Raw genomic sequence first — 20,341 nt, 5'->3', positions numbered from 1 at the left:
TTCCAATAAATTTTATCTTTTTAAAATAAAGACAAATCACGGGAAGCATAAAAGAATAAACATAGTTAATTTAAGGACTTTTTTGAAGTCTTAACACCTTAATAATATCATATATCCTTAAAAGATTCACTTACAAAAATTTATCCAGAAATAGTGTTGAATTATAGCGGGTGTTTTAATTTTAACTGCTTCGGAATATGTCTTTTTAATTTTCTTGAAATAAATAAAATGTTGAATATTAAATAATATGTCTACACATTAGTTCCATTGCTTTCACTTTCTAACTGATACATTGATACTCATTATAAATGGCATCAAATTCTTTGTATTATTAAAAAAAGAGAGAGAGAGAGAGAGAAAAGAGAATTCTGTGGAAATAATAAAAAAAAATTAAATATTTTCTTTTTCGATTGATTGCTTATTTATTCAAGTTTTTCATCTATCTATAAATAAGATTTGAAATAATATATTTTTTTTAAAAAAAAGAAAAAAAAAATTCATTCAGGAACGAAGATTCCAATGCCAATCAGTAACAATCTTAAATTTATGATTTGAGATGTCCAGATATTTTCATATAGAAAGACTATTTTTGTCATTACATTTTCAATAACTCTTTTATTAATTGCTAAGGAAAAACCAAATTTATTTAGCACTTAAATATGGAGTGAATGCCTATACAATTAGTGAAAAAATTTTATTAATGATTTTAATTTGACTTGAAGGAAATAAATGGAGTATTTTCTCTCTCATATATTCAAAATATTTCATCTAAAAATAAATTATTCACGTCTGTTATCTTTTTTTGCTCTAAGATAATCTGAAATTATTAAAAAAATTTTTGATGAAATAAATGTATAAATAAAGTGAGGTAATAAAAATGATGAAATCAACTGAGGGAAATTAATAGTTTGGAAGCAAGGTTGACCCTTATCCTATGACAGAGTTTCAAAAATTTTGGGTCCCAGCCCAATTAAAATTGAGCAGAAATATAATTGAAGGAGAGAAAATTTTCAAAGAGGAATTATTTTTCAGCTTTTTCTAGATGAATTGCAGAAACATGGAAAAAAACTCGTCTTTCCTAAAAAGACTTTTTTAAAGTTGGTTGATTATTTAAAATTTGCCTTACTGCATTAGTTAAGACTTTATTTTTAAAATTATATTCTAATTTTTAAGGCACAGCAAAGTTTTTCAAGAGTAGATGGTGTTACGAAAATTTTAACTAAAATAATGGCAATATTTGAAAAAAAAATTGAGAAATACTGTTTTATAAGTTTATGAAAAACAAACCTATAACATAAGAAAAATAAAAACTAAAGGAATACCAAAAACAATTAAAAAGATTGCAAATTTTACTTCTTCAACACGGCAGTTTACAAATGCATAAAAATGATGAAAGTCAAAGAAAAAATGTGCTTCATAATGATGGCAAGACACGTGAGGAAAAAGAAAGGAAAAGAAAAAAGAATTGCTAGAACAAACAATAATTAATGTATCATATCACTAGACGACTAAACAATTGAAATGTGTCTGTCCCAATTAAATTCCAAATCAACGGGAAAAAAAAGAAATGCAGGTAAATTTGATAAAAAAACGGGAAAAAATTAGAACCCGAGGCAAGTGAACTGTCTCATGTCGTACACGTGCCACAGGCGCGACGATACAGCCAAAGGAAATAAAAAAAGACACTGAAGAGGAAATTGGGGAAGCCTCAAACAAGGAGAAAATCATTCCTGCGCCGGTTTTATGTTGCTTGTTTTGTTCTTTTGGCGTGTTTTCACTCCTTTCTGAGGATCATGTGATTCATTGAGTTGTGTCTGGAGAGAATTCACTTTCTAACACGAAAGTCGAAAGCTGGAGGAATCTTGTTCATTCATTGTTAAGAAAAATGAAAACAAACAGAAGTAACTTTAAGGCTCTCTATTGTATGAGCTGCGAAAGGTGTGAAAGTACAGACACAATACAAAGTTATTTCTACGGAACATTCTGCAAGTCTTTTCACTTTCTCGCGTGGAAGATCTATAAAGAAAAAGAACTGCCATCGAGATTTTGATGAGTTTTACTGAATTTTTTTTTGAACATGCAAGATATATGCTTTTGAAGATGTGGTAAAGATTAGCATCCTAGGCATCAGGAAATCCTATGCATTTTGTAAACTAAGTTAATATGCATAATGAGGCTAATTTAGTTTCTTTCTTCAACATATTTTGAAATTAAACAAATAGTTAATGATTTCTTTTACATTATTTTTTTCTTTTTATATCAGCAATTTTGTGAAAATAAATTTAGTTCTGTTTGCTTATTTACTATTCCTCATGTTATTTACTATTTCTTCACTTTTGTGAAAATGTGTTTAGTTTTAGTTGCTTATTCATTAAACGTGTGCATAGTTATATTTAATCAAACACTCAATGTTTATAAATACAATAATAAGTAATTAAAATAAAATCGAAAAAACTGATAAATTAAACTTGACAAAATGTTAGAATTATTCTAATGCTTTAGAAATCATATAACTTTCACTTTTTTTACAAATATATTTAATTGGCAATCTGACTATTGTTTTTTTTTTCAGTCAACCTATCTGTGGCTCGGAAATACGCCATTGCTCGGAGACATCAAATATACTCGAAAATGGATATCATTTTCATGATGCATTAAATGCGTCTATTCCTTAAATGTTATTTAATCACGGATGTTTATAAGTATTTTTTTCTTATTAAAACTAAAGATTTCGTTTAGGAAAAATCGTTGCATCTTGGTCATAGATTACTAAAGCAATGTTCAAACGATGCCAACTATTGCGCGCAACAGAAAATCACGCCTACTTCAGGAAGATCACATGACCCGAATGGGACAGTGGCAAATAGTTGTCTCGAAAAGACAGCCATTTACCACTGTCCCATTGGGGTCACTTATGTTGTTCCCGAGAAAAGTGTGATTTTCTACTTCGCACAATAGTTGGTCTCATGTGAATGTTGCTTAAGCTTTAACCCTCGATATAAGTTTATATCTAGTGATAAACAAATGAACTGTCTTAAGTAATACTCACTATTACTTAATATAAAATTGTCGTTTTTTATAATTCAGGTATTATTTATAAGTGCATCTGTTAAGTAGGTTTGTCTGTGTGAAAGCAACTTAGGTGCATCAAAAATTATCTACGCTTTTGGTATAACTTGTTACAATGCTCAAAGGGCCGGGATAGTCTGGCTGGTAGGGCGCTGGATTCGCGTCCCTTGGGTTGCGAGTACGAACCCCGCCGGCCTAAAACTCTCCGTGTGTGTGGTGGCTGGAGCACGTCGTAATTTTGTCGTGAATGCAGTACCTCCATTGGTAAACTCCATGACGAGAGTAATACCAATGGGGGTACTGCATCAGAGGTGATCGTTCTCTGATTCAGGTCTAAATTACGTCTGTGGATGAGTGAATGAAATGCAGGAATGAAGGCTGCTGCGTAAAAAGGGTTGTGACTAGCTATGCAGTACTCTTGGCGTAGTTGGCACTATTGAAAAAACAAGAAACGCTCACTCGGCTTAAATCGCTGACAGATAAATGTCACCGGGCTTGTAAAGTGCCATAAGTCACAACAACAATGCGCATACTGACTTCTGTCCTCACTCATTTTATTGCTGTATGTACTGTTGTGATAATGCTAGGAAAGTTTGATCCTGTGCCCGCCATTTTTTTTATTTTTGTTGCTGATAGTTCATGGTCGCTTCGCTTCATCAGAAGTTTGCACCAAAGAGAAACAACTGCCGATGAACCAATTTCTCTAATCAGAAGGTATTAAAGATTCGGAAACTCGCCTTTGTTCCTGCAGTATTTCTCATGCTTGTTGAATGCTGTCATCTGTAGTGAAACATGGTGCTCATTCTGCATTCTCTCCCCTTTGACTACTTTTAAATTCCTCGATTCATAAAAAACACCGTTCTATTTGATGGTGCACTTCCCCTACATTATGACAACGATCTACGATGCATTTTCTGAAACATTCTCACCCACCGATTACTGTTTGATCTCTTCGGTGCAAACTCTTAAGGCCATAATTCATTTACAATAGAAAGAAGATAATTGGTGTCATTTGGACCAAACTTTCATGCATTATCACAACAGTGTAACAATAAAGTAAAACGAGAATAGGAACCAGTATGCACAATGTAAGAAGAGTTACTTAAAAAATGTGGATGATTTTTGTCTTACCCTCATATGATTTTTGAAGAATTATATTTATTCACACATCTCAAGCATTGTTCGAGGATTTCCACTATATTTCATTTTGTGCCATAAATAAATGTATAAATTGTTTATAAGTTCGAGCATACCCTGTAAAGTGTCAAATATGCTACATGTTTGAATTGTAAATTAGCAGTTTTTATACCATCTCGTTTCTTATGGCACTTTTGCCATGGACAAGCCCGCTGTTACGAAGACAGCGATTTTATGCCGGAGGGGTGAGCGTGCGTCTCTTGTTTTTATAGAAGCACCATCTAGGGCCAAGAGAACGACTTAACTACACACACACACACGTCACAACCCTTTTTACTTGGCGGACTCCATTTCACGCATTTCATTCACTCATCCACAAATCGTAATTTAGACCTGAATCAGAGGATGACCACCTAATGAGAGTAATACCCCCAACGGTATTACTCTCGAGATGGATGACTTTGTGACCACGACAGATTTATACGCGCTTCAGTCATCAAGCACGCGAGGAACCTTCGGCCGGCGGGGCTCGAACTCGCAACCTAAGGGACGCGAATCAAATGCTCTACCAACCAGGCTATCCCTGCCCTTCTTTATATCATGAAAGATAAAAGGTCTCTTACAGGTTATGGTACAATACCACGAAACAAGAAGGAGGAAAAACTTGAAAATATTGATCCTGAAGCATTAAAATGAACCACAGAATCTTTTGTGCACTGAGGAAGAGTTGAAAATTTTCATTAGAAAATCGGGTAAAGTTTTGTATGCTATTTACAGCGTTTCCTTTACTCTCTCTTATATTAAGTATAGAGAAAATATTGTAATCGTCAAAAAATTCAAATTCCAGATTTTTCCGAATTTCCAATAATCGGAACTATAAGTGAAACTGCTTGTCTCTAATATAATGAAAACAGTTTTTTTTTATCCATAAGCACAAATCTAACAAAAGTAGCTAACTCCCTGTCTCCCACAAAAACTGAAGTTAAATATATGATCACATAAAATAGTTTAGATGTTACTGTCAATTAAATAAATTTAAATTAGCAGTTTTTATTCGAGTTATTAAAAAAATTATCTAAGACTGCAAGGTCTCCTATTTCAAATATATCGTATTGCCTTACATAATAGCAATAATTATATTTGTGTTTCTAACATAGAATCACCATTTATGTTTCTGTACTGAGATTCTCATATAAAATATATTTATTGTATAATATTAATTTTGATGGAAATTTAGCATTCTTTCAATGCTAAAATATAGGCGTGGCTTAGTGAGTTGAAGAAAATGAGGAAAAGAACTCCAGAGAGGTAACTTTAGAGAAAATAAAAACATCAACAATATTCCCAATTTTCTCTGGCCTGTTTATCGCATGCGCAGTTCCAAAGAAAGCTCACATTTCATTTTCAAACAACATCCTATAATGGGTCTACTGTTGAGTAGAAAGCCCATCGGCATATGTTACCATAGTGAATTCTCGTATTTAAGTTTCTATAATAAAGCTACTCAGATTTCTATGAATGCCATTAAAAAGCTTTAAAATAAAATTAGTTTTTTTTTTCAGAAGAAATAAATAAGAAAATTATGGAATTACAATAGTTTATTATATACGTTTTATATTTTTTAATTTAGAAATCTTTTCAAGTGTTAAACCAAACAATAAATGATATAACATAATTGGCAGTAATTGGTTTTAATGAGCACTAAAGTAAACACGTAATTCACTTTATATTAAATGCATTCCCCCCCCCCTTTAAATGAGAAAAATCATTACGGAAATTCTATTTCGGTCAAAGCACCCGGGCTTAGTAGACACAGCAGTTTTGAAAGTCAAAACAAGTAAAATAAATGTAATGCCAAAAAGTGGGAGCATGTACATATATGTATATTCGCGAAGTCTTTCGGGCGATGTTTGGAGCGGGTTATCATCTTAAAATAAAAATTCAATCCAGTTTGTCAAGTTCCATATAACGTCTCATAACGATTGCTATGAATAAACGGCGATGCTGTTTAGAAATTTGTTTTTAATAACCGTTCTTTTCTCTTTGAAAAGGGTTGATAACCTTAAGCGACTTTCTTCACTTGCCTTCTACTGCAGAAGAGACTATAAATCATTTATCGATTTTAAATAAAATATTTCTAAATAAGGGCTGACGATGTTAAAAATTAAAAAAGAAATAAATTAGCCATTTGTGCTTAAATAAACTGTCTGATTCGTGCGTAGAATTGCAGAATTTTTGATAGTTAACGATTAAATGCCTCATGCAAGAACACGATATTTCTTTAGGAAGGAAGTGTGATGCCAAAAAAAATTGTCCAAAGATAAACATTGCTACATTTTATCATAAGAGAACATGATGTTATTTTGGGAATGGGATTTGTGATGTCGAAAAAAAATTGAGCAGAAATAAATATTGCCACTTTTATCATGTGAAAACATGATTTAATTTGGGAATAGGGTTTGTGACGTCGATAAAAAGTGGCCAGAAATAAATACTGTCCCATTTTTATCATGCTAGAAAGGTGATATTGATTTGGAATGGGGTTTGAGATGCCGAAAGAAATTATCCAGAAGTAAATATTCCATATTTTATTATGTGAGAACATGATACTGTTTTGTCAAAGGGATTTATGATGTCGAAAAAAATTGGCCAGAAAAAAATGTTGTCACCTTTGATCATGTGAGAAAATGATGCTATTTTGGGAATGGATTTTATGGCGTCGAAAAATTGAATAAATATAAATATTGCTACATTGAAAAAAAAATGACATATTGAAAAAAAATTCTTCGTTTACTTCTTTATTTTAAAAATGATTAAATGCACGAGAATCAAAAAAGAAGAAAACTAGTAATTAAATTTTTAAAAAATCTATTTTTATAAAAAAAAAATATTTATTTAAAAAAATAAGCCCCAAAAATTATAAAAACATGTTTAGACAAGGTCTATCTGATATTTTTCTAATAAAATGAAGTTCTTTTATTGCAAAACCGCAAGATTATATTTGTTTCGTTCTTCTCAAATGCTTTTAGCATTAAAGATGAAAAAATTAAACAATGCAAAACAAACATATAAATAACGAATCAATGAAGAATAAAAAAATCTTCAACCAGAAATTCCTAAAAATATTTATCTACATTAAATCTCTCTGAGCTAAGCTCAGATCTCTCCCTTGTCCAAGATCTTATTTAATATAGGATATTTGATATTAAATTATACCCTCTATTTTATTTCTCATATAAAAAAAAGTGTACAGCAACTGTAAATCTTAGATAGAAAGTTTAGAAGAATAGAGAAAAGAATAGAAAAAATTTCATAAATCAACTTCAATTCAATATCAATTAAATATTACTTCAATACTTCAATTCATAAATCAATTAAATTTCAATTTAAATAGAAAGTTTCAGTATAACAATATTTTCAAATAAAGAAAAACATCACAACGTTTGGAGGATTTATGTGGTCACAAACATCTGCCTTATGAAGAGTTGCCATAGGCAACGGTCTTAACATCAAAGTACGTAAACAAGTGAACACCATCTCGGAGGTGCAAACGATATTTGCACTGCTAACAACAATTTAGTCTGTGATCGTTGATATCTGGTTTGGACTACTGCAGCTTCAATTATATAAACTCTATTCTGTGAATTTTCGATAACCTTAATACCGCTAAATTTATTTAAATTCAATTTTAATATAATGTGAATTAAAGTTGTATTTTGCTACTAAAAATGGAATTAGAGGAATTAATTCCTTTTAAGTTAGATGAATGACTTCATTGTTAGAATTTCTCGGTATTGGTGACATGCACAGTTATAGCGTAGGAAAATATAAACAAACATTTTCCTGAAGATTTACTGCTAAATTGATGAAATCGAATATAGTTGAAACATATTGCTTTAATTTTTATAGTTGCATCGACATTTTTATAAAATAATTTAAAAAAAAAAACAGAATTAGAAGAATTTTGCTGTTTTTTCTATAAGATGTTGTCACTCGGCATTTTCCAAGGCATTGGCGCATCTCAGCCAAAATCTGACTCTTAAACCAAATCCATCAATGATTTATCACATAGCAAGTTTAAACATCAAATAATGTAATTGTGTTTTGTTTCAAGAAATGTTGTGTGATGTTTCAAGAAAAAATTTGATAAAAACATTTTTTTAACTAGGAAATAATTTTCATTAATATTAATTATCTTAAAACTTTCATTTTTTTTGTGTGTATGATTCATTATAAAAAATATGAAATTATAAAAGAAAATGTTTTAAAACCAAGTGGCGCCATTTGTCTGAAATCAAAACTTGATTAAATTATTCGACTGATGGTAGTTAAGTTTTGAAAATATTAACACGGAAATATGCAAATGTAAAAGAATTCAAATTTGCATCATATCAGGATGAGTGAATGCTGGATTACAGAAATCCATTTCAAAAAGCTTGAAACAAGGCAAATTAAATACAAATGTGGGTTTGATAAAAATATTAAAATGCAAAAAATTAAAAATAAAACAAATAACTAGCGTGAAATAAATAATTTGAATAGAATTTGATGTAACTACATTTACTTATTTGTAGATATAAGCCAACTGTTCCGGAATGGAATTTAATCTTCTTTTTTTTCTTCCTTCTTTAATAAGACGCCGAGACATATTTATTGAAATTTGCATTTCCAGTGATGATTCCAGTTACTACCGTGATTTGTTTGCGTTTCTCCGAATTTATTTCAGTCCTCTAAGCGAGAATTCAAAGAATAGACACTCATTTGTTCTTTCAATTAAAGCTGATTACGACATGGATCTATCAAAAGAATCTTTTCAGGATGTCGAAATCATTGAAATGTAGGAAATAAACAGATCATAATATGCTACTTTTGCGTATTGTGTAATTGATTTAAACTGTTGAGAAAAGTAGGGATTTTTGAAAATGTTTTTAATGATTTCAACGTTTTGGTACTATCTTTTTAATTAGAAATTGTTCCGATATATAAGTTGAGGAAAGGGGATATTATCATGTGAGAATACATGATGTTGTTTTGGTTTGGGGCTTTTTGAAATATCAAAATGCATGGGTAGAAAATTGTCGCTTTATCGCTTTTGAAGCATCAATTTTTTTGCTTTAAGGGTTATTAGAAAATGATAAAGAAGGTTGTCACATTTGGCGACTTATCTTCACACACGCATACACAAACTTGGCTTCAATGTCTGCCATGTACCAGATATGACTTAAATTAATTAAGACAAACAATGACTTAAAAATAATAATGTTCTCACATGATAACTTGAAATTTGAGACAGCAGATTTCAATTTTCAAATTTTTATTTTATTTAGTAGCTGATATTTCTCTTGTTAATTTACTCTTTGAGTTCCAAATTCTTATGTGTCTTCCTATTCTATTCTCAAATAATAAAGCATATGCTCCTCTGATCTCCGAATGCCGAAAACTCAAATCAAATAATTGCATATATAGAATTTAAAAAAATGAACGCCATCACAATAGTGAAATTGAAATCTTAAGGCAGAGAACAATTAATTCCGATTATTAGAAAATATTTATATCCGCTGTTTAAATTAATTCTTTCATCTGAACTTTCCTTTAATTAACTTTTCAATTAATTTTACATCTTAAATACAGGAAATAATTAAAGATCCCTGCTTTTGAATTGATTAAAGACATTTGGATTGGTTCGCTTTTAAAATAGAACATTAAGAAATTATATTTCATTTCAAAAATATGTGCTGTTTAATAAACAGGGATTTATAAAAAAGCATTCTTATTTTATTATGCTTATTAGGATGTTAACATTTTCAATTTTGTTGAACAAGTAGTAATTAATTTTAAATAGAAAAGATTTCTTTGAATATTATAAATATGACAAATAAAAAAAAATTAAACTTACCTTTTCAGATGCAGTGGCTCTAATAAACAATCTATTATTGATTGTTTCTCCGGATCGGATAGCAAAGACTGAAAAAGAAGACAAAAATAAATTAGATTTCAAGAATTAGTTTTAATTAAATAGCTGTTACTAAAATAAAAGTATTTATTATTTTTCTACAAGATACTCAAGAAACTTTACTCCGTAATGAAAACAACATGTTTTGAATATGATATTAAGATTCTTGTTTAGATCCTTGGTAATTCTATGCCACTTACCAAAAATATATATTGTTTTTGCAATCTAAGGTAAAATAAATCTTAGAAAATAAATCCCATTAATAATGCATTAATTTAAAGAAAAATAAAATTTAGTACAGTGATTTCGCAAGTTGAATTGAAATATTTCAAATTTTGACTGTTTCTTATTCGCTTCCTTTAAATAAATTAAGTACTTCTATATCACAAAAAAATATTCGGCTATAGTTATAATTCGGCTATAGGAATTAATCAGAATACGTGTGTTAGAAACAGTAAAGAGTTAATTAGAATTATTAATTATCATTTTGTTTTAAGGTATTTTGCATGCCTAAAAAATTGCTGCACGATTCTTTGTGGAATCACGATTTTCTACTTAAGAAAATTAGCTCACCAACATAAATGCAAATTATTTATGGATAATCATAGGCTTATGGATTATAACTATATACAAACTAAAAATTAAGCCTGAAAATTAAGTGACAACTACAAGATGCTAATTTTAATACAAAGAAAGAAATTAACGTAGCTGTTATGAATATAAAATATTAATATGCAAATATTTCGAATCATTTGATAAACACAATAAAACTAATAGAATGAAAAATAAAATGGGCAAGTAAAAAAAAAAAAGAAAAAAAAAAATACTGAGCTCGAGAATACTCTGAATTGCGTAGAACAATTGGCGATTATTTTATTATCAAATGTATGCAATAATTTTATTATCAAATCTTTAAAGATTCGCTATATTAAAAAATATTAGTTTATACAAGTTTATATTGATTGAATGTATTATTCTAGACTCATATACTTGGAATATATCATAAGACGTAAACATTAAAATTGGTGTCTTTAAAAAGAGAATAATAATCTAAAAAAGAAAAAAGATATTAAAGATAAAAAAAAAATCTAAAAACCGTACTAGCAAAATTTTATGACTATCATATATCATTGTCTGAAATATTATCGAACCGTAAATGATCCGCAACCGAAGATCACGTCACATTTACGACTCTATAATTCTTTTAGAAATCATGCATTTTTAAGCCCCCTACTTATTTTGTAATCTAAGCACGAATACAAAAATCCGAGATCTTTTAATACGATTCTTTTTAAATCACAAACAGACTGTGAAAATAATTTATAAAAGCATTCATTTCAGCACAGCTGGGAAATATTTCTAACAAAAACAAAAATAAAGGGAATAATTCTTTTCCCCAAAAAGTTATAAAGTTCTGTTGTTTCTTTTATGTAACTTCTTTTTTTGGATATGTTTTAAATTTATAGACTTTGAAAGTCATATGTCACATAAAAAAAAAGAAATTAAACTCGTAACATTTCTTAGGATGTTTTAGCTAAGTCGTTATCTTTTAGGGTTTTCTAGCTCTTTTTAATGCTATACATTTTTATAATTTGACATTCCACAAAAATTATACTTTTTACAAATTAATTGCTTTTTTAATATTATTAAATACGAGTTACAATTTAAATATATATTAAAAATATAAAATTTTAATTAGATTTTTAATTTAGGTTTTAAGTTAATCTGTTAAAGATACGCTTAATTTGCAGCAATCACTTTGTGGTAACTTAACTCAGATATTTAATACTGAGTGTTCCAAAATTATTTCCAGTTTAAAAGTTGAAAGTAAAGCAATTTAATTCTGTTATTTTTCAAATTTTTTTTTACGTAATTTTTTTCGTAATTTTGTAAAATAAATTAATTTTGTAAAATAATTTTGTAAATTAAAATACTACGGACATAGGAATGTAAAATTAGATTAGAATGTTTAATTAGATTTTTAATTTATCGGAGGTAGTGACTTAGATATTTTATATTGAGTGTTCCAAAAATATCTTCAGTTTAAGAGTTGAAAGCAATTCAATTTAATATGTTAATTTTCAAAGTTTTTTTTTTTGTAAATTTACATTTAAATTATTTCGGATATATAAATGTAAAATCTGAATTAGATTTTTAATTTAGTTTTGAAGTTAATCTGTTAAAGATAGGCTTAATTTACTACAGTCACTCTGTGGTAACTTAACTCAGATATTTTATTTTGAATATTCTAAGAGTATCTTCTGTTTAAAAGTTTTAAGAGAAGAAATTTAATTCTGTTGTTTGTCAATATTTTTTACAAAATAATATTTAAAATACTACGGATATATAAATGAAAACTTTCAATTAGATTTTTAATTTAGTTTTTAAGTTAATCTGTTAAAGATACGATTAATTTATTTACAAGAGTCACTCTGTGGTAACTTAACTCAAATATTTTATATTAAATGTTCCAAAATTAAGAGTTGAAAAAGAAACAATTTAATTCTGTTATTTGTCAATATTTTTTTTTTTGAAAAATAGCATTAAAAATACTAAGGGCATAAAAATATAAAATTTTAATTAGATTTTTAATCTTTTAAATTTACTACAGCTTAATTTACTACAGTCACTCTGTGTTAACTTAACTCAGGTATTTTATATTGAGGGTTCAAAAATTATCTTCAGTTTAAAAGTTGAAAGAGAAGCAATTTGATTCTATTATTTTTCAATATTTGTTTTGTAAAATAATATTTAAAATACTACAAACATGTAGATGTTTATTTTGAAAACGAATTTCTGAGTGGCAACTCTAGATACTACCGGCGGTTGCGATTAAGTGCATTAGCCCATTAAAATTTAGGTAATGATGCATCCCTAATGTTTACGTCATTACTCAAACATGATGCCATGGAACATCCACTAAAAAAAGTGATTAAAGCGTTGTAGACAACTGCCTACAAATGATTTATTATATTAACTACATGGTCTGCAACGTGCAGCCACTGGCAACACACATGGGTTAGCGTGCTTTTTCGATGCATGACATGTAATACGTCATTACCAACGCTGGGTGGAAAGTTTTGATTTAGTTGAAGCTTAGGATTATGTAATAACAATAATGCTACTGCCGACTTCTTGCGCAAAGGCGCATCTACCTCGAAATGGTATTTGAACACACCTGGACCAGCTATTTCCCATCCCATACTATTAATGAAGGAAAGAGGTAAATGACACATAAATGCTTCGATTACGTAGTTTTCTTACCTCTCCTCGGGCCACGCATCGCGGGCATATTTAGCTTCAATGGCTTATTTTCAAGGTCTTCAGTAATTGCAGCATATTGATCTCGCCAAGAAGTTCAATATTTTATAAGAACGAGACTCACAATAAGTGTCACACCTAGCTACTTTCGTTAACGGTCAAGAGATGGGAAATGCACAGCATTTATTCGTTTTTTCTGTGATGGTAGAGGGTTCTTTATTTGTTGGAACTTACGATAGATTTACAAGCATACAATGCTAACGAATATTCTCCGTATAATAGTAAGTAAAAATAAATCTCTCAAAGTAATAATCATTCAATCTAAAATTTATTCCTATTTCGAAAAATTCTGAAATTCTGAAAGAAGCAAAAGTCAGAATAATGAATTTACTACTATTTCGTTTTAATTTGAAAACTAAAATACAACCAGTTTTAAACAAAATTTGCTATTTAAAATATTTTTTAAATTTATTTTAGTTTTTATTTATGGTTGCTAAAAATTAATAATCTTAATGATTGATAATAACATTTTTAATGTTCCATGATTTGATCTCAAATACCAAATATAAAATTTGCAGTTGGGAAATTTAAAAAATCACAAACATAAATTTTCAAGATCATTTATATGGGGCTAAGAGAAATTTTTTTTTGTATATTTTTAATTCGTTTCGAAAATGTAGATATTAATTTTTTTTTATTTAAATAATTATTTTTTGGTTTTTTTAGCTTGCGTGAATATGGAATTTTGCAACCGATTTTAAATTTTCCGCTGGACGACAACTAATGACTAGATTTGTACCAAACAGCAGATAAGCAAACAGATAAACAAGAAAGCGAATTTAATATTGTATAGTCATCCGTCATCCAGTGCAGAGGTATGTTTAAAGTTTATAGCTTATCGAAAAATTGCTTTAAAACCTATTACAAAATTTGTGCCGAACAGACAAACAGATAGGCAGACAAGAAAGCGAGTTAATAATAATGCAATAAAATAAAGAATATTTTATCAAAGACGTTCCATAGAAAGAAATTAAAACACTGTATCTCTATTTCTTGAAGTGTTAACGTGTTAAGATATTTGACATAGGAAATAATCAACTTGATCGCGAAAGTTAATTTACATTGAGCAAGCATGCTTGAGATACTTTAGGTACCACTTAAAGCTCTTTTATTTCCCACTTTCTGAAGCACATAAAACTACATTATATGACTTCTTTTAATAAACTAAACTAAACTATCAGGTCCCAACAGTGAGATATCACACAGGATGTAAAATTTAATTCTCGTAATGGCAGGTCTCTAGTGGAATTAGACTTCGAATTCGTCGTCCTATTAGCCCGATATCAAGATTCTACCGTCAAAACAACGTGATCAGAAAAATAAAATTGAAGAAACTTACTTCCATTCCTATATCACAAATGAGCAGGAGAAATGAATGCTGCATTGATGCTCCTTTTAGGTACTTAGTCCCCGCCCCCAAGGTAACGGATCGCAAGCATATTTAGCTTCAATGGGTTGTTCTCAAGGTCTTCAGTAATTATAACATACTGATCTTCGAAGAGGTGCAGTATTTCATGAGAATGATGCTGTGAGTGTCACACATTGTTTCTTTGATTAACGGTCAGAAATGGGAAATAATTCATGGAATTTGTTTAATTCTTTTTGAGTTAATGTGGAATTCATGATATTCATTAGGGAATGCTTTAGAATGAATTACTTGAGCACTTTTATTTGAAAAGGAGATAGAAGCTTATTATTGCTGTATTATTACAGTCTATGATTTAATATCAATAAATTAATTACTTTTTTTGCACAGATAAGAAAAAGTAATTGTTTTAACTGCAATGTGCCGTTAAAGGTGCAATAAAAATTTGTTACCTATTCAGTTCTTATTAAATGATTTTTATAAACTCTCAATATATTTTGTTTTTAAAGTTTCACATTGATGTTTCGGGTTAGGGGAAGTATAAGATTAACTGCATAAAATTCAGTTATTTTAGATTATTACTCTGTCGTATACTTAGTATAGAGAAAGAACTGTAATCGTAAAAAATCTAAATTTCAGATTTTGATGAATTTTTACATTTTAGTTACCTACCTCTTACGTTATCTCACAGTTCGCAAAACACATTTTTGGAAAACGTCTATCTTTCTGTCTGTAACAAAGATAACTCAAAAACGAATTGAGCTAGACGACTGAAATTTAGAATACAGTCTTTACACGGCATTTGCAGATCTCTATTGAATTTGGAGCAAAATCTATTCAAAGGAAATCTGTCTGTCTTCTTTTTCGAATATACGTTAACACTATAACTACAAAACAAAGAGAACTCGGTGGTACACAGATTTAGCATCTATAGTATTCACATCTGTCAAATTTTGAGTTAAATCTAACAATGGTCTTAATATATACGTTTATTTGCTCGCGCATTAGGGAATATAATAATTCGAAATGGGTTGAGTGGATAAATTTGTAGCTAATAGAAATACGTAGCCAACGGATGAAATGTAACAAGAGGACGTTACACTCGTATCAAATTTGAACATCCTACAAGTATAGCGAATACTTTATTTGAAATATTTGTATATTCTAATGCATAATGCAGTCAGTGGGAGTTGCAACTTCCTCACATAGCCTCCAATAAAGGAGTTATCCTTCTTGTCCAGAGTAAAATGAACACCACGAGTTATTATGAACACCACGAGTGCTCATATTTTTATTTTCATACACTACAGTAGTATGATGATTTGTGGTGTACTGACATTTGTGTAGTAACTGCTTGCCCTTGGTAAATTATAGTTGCGAAAGATCTATCTTCGGCACAAATCTAACGTTTTTACTGAAATCAGCTTTGGATACGTGATGAATCGCTGCGATGAGTTTAATAATCAAATGCCAGAAAATCGAATGTGTTTTTGGATTTTCAACAGGAAAATTAGAACTGTAATTGTAAACGAAGGATCATATTACAAATTTCATTTACCTACGTTTTTACGTTTATGATTTATTGCGATTATACGCATGCAGAAATGCAGACTAAAAGACGATCAATCCCTTGACGAATTGCAATCCAAATCTAATACGGATCTATTATTTGGATTTAAATATGTGTATCAATTTTTACTTATATAACTCTTTATATTTTATCACATTCGCGTGTACTCGAATCAAACATATTTCCTCAGAATTCTCCTTAAAATTTAAAAGAAATCTACAGATTTGGTATGAAAACCATTTATGAAATTTCATGCATTTAGCTCAAAGTGTTTTTTTTTTTTTTTTTTTTTTTACAGAGATATAAATATAAGTTCAAAAAAATTTCAAATACGAAAGAGGGATTAATTCAAAGAAGGGATAAAACGGATGATTAATCAAAATCCCGATTTCGAAATTTTTTTGACAATTGCTATACTTTTTTTCTTTGTACATTTCGTATACGAGACAGTTAAAAAAAATGATAATTCATCTTGCATCAATGAAAAAATAGTTATTCGAAGATCGTGTAAAAGATTCTTTTTCGTCAATAATATGACCTAAAAGTATTGTTGGGAAATAACTTTACGAAATAAACGAGAGTGACAAATAGCCACTAGTAAATATTACGTTGAATGGTTATAAGATAATTTTCTATTCATCCTATCGAGATTATTGGGCTATATTTGACCCACATGTAGTAAATGATATCATGGATACAAATGCCAACTATAGAACAGGAAAAGACCTTATTATCAATTCCGCTCTTCAGAAGATTCTTTGAATATGACAATTGTGGTGGTAATATCTTGAACCTGAGTTCCTTTAACAAACTACAGAAAGTTATTAGGATTCTTGTGTATATGAACATATGCACGGAGTCATAAACATCCAATCAATCATCCACAGCTCATACATACGAGAGGTTAAGAAATGATTAGTGAAGGTTTGCTAAACGTTACTGCTGTTGGCAAGAATACAGTGACGGGAAAAAATGGCAACACCCAGAAAAAAATATTGTACAGCAATGAAATTTGGAATTTAGTTAATATTAATTGATTAAATTTTCAAGGTCACAAGTTAATTTAAGCTCAAGAAAACGCATTTCAAATGTAAAATACTGTTACATTAATAGACATTACATTAATAACTCCAGAATTTTGAATGCAAGCCTGCAAACGTGCTTGCATTGTGTCATACAGGTGCCGAATGTAACTTTGTGATATGGAATTCCATTAATGTTGTACTTGTTATATCAATACTGAGACGGTCAGTGCTGGCTGTGGATGATGCCGGAGTTGGCGTCGAATTATATCCCCCACGTTCTAAAATGGAGACAGATCTGGTGATCTCACAGGCCAAGGTAAAATGTCGACACTCTGTAGAGCACGTTGTATTACAACAACGGTATGAGGGCGAGCGTTATCCTGTTGGAAAAATCCCACTTGAATACTGTTCCTGAATGGCAACATTACAAGTTGAATTACCAGACTGACGTACAAATTTGCAGTAAGTGTGTTTGGGATACCCATGAGAGTGTTCCTGCTGTCATAGGAAATTGCAGACCATGACTCCAGGTGTAGGTCCAGTGTTTCTAAGCCGCAGACTTAGACACACGTTTTCCTGGCCTCCTTCTGAACAACACACGACCATCACTGGCATCAAGGCAGAACGTGCTTTCATCAGAAAACACAACAGATCTTCACTTTGTCCTCCAGTGAGCTCTGGCTTGACAATGGCAATGACTTGAAGTCAGAGGAATGTACACTACAGGGCGCCTGGCTCAGAGCTTTCTTTGAAGTAACCGATTTCTAACATTCGTTGTGTCACTGTGGTACCAACTGCAGCTCGAATTTCTGCCGCAGACACAGTGCGATGCGCCACAGCCGGCGCCAAAGAATATTTCCTTCATTCCAAAGTTTTTCCTTTCATTAGTGCCGCGTGGACACCCGAAACCTGGTCTTCTTGAGGCAGTACCATCCCTTGACCACTGCTCCCAATAATCATATAATCATGCACAGTGGATACATTCCGTCCAAGTCTTTCTGCAATATCGCGGAAAGAAAATCCACCTTCTCATAGCCCTACTACACGACCTCGTCCAAACTCGGTGAGCTGTTGATAATGGCTTCTTCGTCTTCTTAAAGGCATTCTTAGCTAACATCAATTCACTAAGTCAAATTTCAAACATAAATAACACTCACGAACTTTACAGCATGCATTTAAAGAAAACCAGATTTGAAAGTTCTGAGTGGCGCTACTAACGCCACACTTATGCGCGTAGCGCGAAATTTGAATCGATGTCATCTTTCAGATGTATATATATGCCTACCAAATTTTGTTTATCTAACACAAGTCTTTTTTGGTGTTGGAATTTTTTTTCACCAGTGTATATGGCGTGTGAATGCGTCGAGAAATTGCATTGGTATTTTAATTATATGTTGATGCTGAAATACTATGAAAGTGTTAAAATTTTAGCGTTCTACAAAATTACTGATGGCTTTAAATCATCAATACTTTTAATTAGATTTTATGGAACTGTACTGATAAAAAATTAATTTATTCAGTGTGAATATTATTCTAGTACAGCCATATTTTGTGCATAGAAAATTCAATAACATTTGAAGCAAATTTTGATTCTTAAAAAATGAAAAAATAATGCTAAAATTTTTTTTTTGTGGTAAATTTAAAAAAAAAAAAATTAATTTAATGAATGCATTTTTTTTTTCTGATTATAACACACAAATTAATTGTTGTAAATCTTTTTAAATCAAAAATTAGTAAGATTTCTATTTTCTTTTGATAAAAAAATATGCAAAGAAAATATTGAATTCATAGCATTTATTCACCGTTATATGCTTAGTATAATTCCCAAATGAAAACAATAATTTTCCTCATAGCAACAATAAAAACTTTAATAAACTCTACAAAGAAATCGAAAATAGCAGAATTCTTGGTAAAAATAAAGCATCTGGGTTTTACTATTACAGCCATAGAATATTGTAATGAATATTGCTTGACATGCATCATTTAACTGATAGAAAAGTGCATATTTGAAAGAAAAAGAGCAGGAAATAACAATCGTATCGCATCGAAATCATATTTTGTTATTAACATGACAAAGTATCCAATAAATTTGTATTTGTATCGACAATATGTCTCTATAGGAGTACATAGAAAAATCAAAGGAAAGATACCACTAGATCATCATCCTCAATTGAATACCAACGCTTAACAGCCACCATATATAAATCACAAGTTTCCTGTAACTGGCCTGGGGCGCCTACTTCTTTTTTTTTTAATCATGTCAGGTAAGTCCTCTTCAGAACCAAAGTGCTGGCGTTTCCAGAAGCAGCATAAAGAGGACAGAAGATAATGAAGCAGCCCACATGTTCGACGATAAAAGAAAGTAAATGTCTAAATAAAAGCATCTGTCCCTTCTTCAGGACCGTATAACAAGGCAGAAATGCTAATGGTTTTTTCCCATTGATCGTTATCGCGTAATATACCAGTCGCCGGTTGGTCGTTTCGAGTCACGTGATAACGGGCTATTGTTCGTTTACGTAAGTTATAATTCCAGATTCGATAATATTTTGGAGGTCATTCGAGGAGATCGTTTGGGTATCTGCTTATCATAACCCGCTGCTTGGTTGTGTGAAAGCGAAACAAAGAGCGTGTCCGGATGAACATTCGCTACCGAACAGCAGGTGAAGGGGTGCGGGTTTGCGGCACAGTAACACACAGATGCAGTTCTCTTTTGTTGTTTTACTGTCTAGTCACTGGTAGTTTTTTTTTTTTTTTAAGTATACAAAAGCACAGAGCTAATGGTTTGAATAGAAGTCGGTTTGGAGCTTATTTTTTGGGCAGTAAATAAACAATCGGAGGAAATAAGAAGTAAATAAACAATCGAAGGAAATAAGAAATAAATAAACATCAGGAGTTTTCTC

The 20,341-nt window shown here is 30.5% G+C and overlaps 1 protein-coding gene across 4 annotated transcripts in view; it reads right to left on the bottom strand.

The window, feature by feature from the left end:
• The window catches only part of LOC129980820 (solute carrier organic anion transporter family member 74D-like), a 345,623-nt gene that overhangs the window by 248,934 nt on the left and 76,348 nt on the right, over positions 1–20,341 (bottom strand). For all 4 annotated transcript variants that reach the window (XM_056091219.1, XM_056091212.1, XM_056091214.1 and 1 more), the window contains exon 2: positions 10,103–10,170. The gene's annotated coding sequence lies outside the window, so the exon portion shown is untranslated. The remainder of the gene's footprint in view (positions 1–10,102; positions 10,171–20,341) is intronic.

The sequence above is a fragment of the Argiope bruennichi genome, chromosome 8 (assembly GCF_947563725.1).
Source record: "Argiope bruennichi chromosome 8, qqArgBrue1.1, whole genome shotgun sequence".
Taxonomy (NCBI): Eukaryota; Metazoa; Arthropoda; class Arachnida; order Araneae; family Araneidae; genus Argiope; species Argiope bruennichi.
This window is presented reverse-complemented; position numbering and strand designations above follow the sequence as displayed.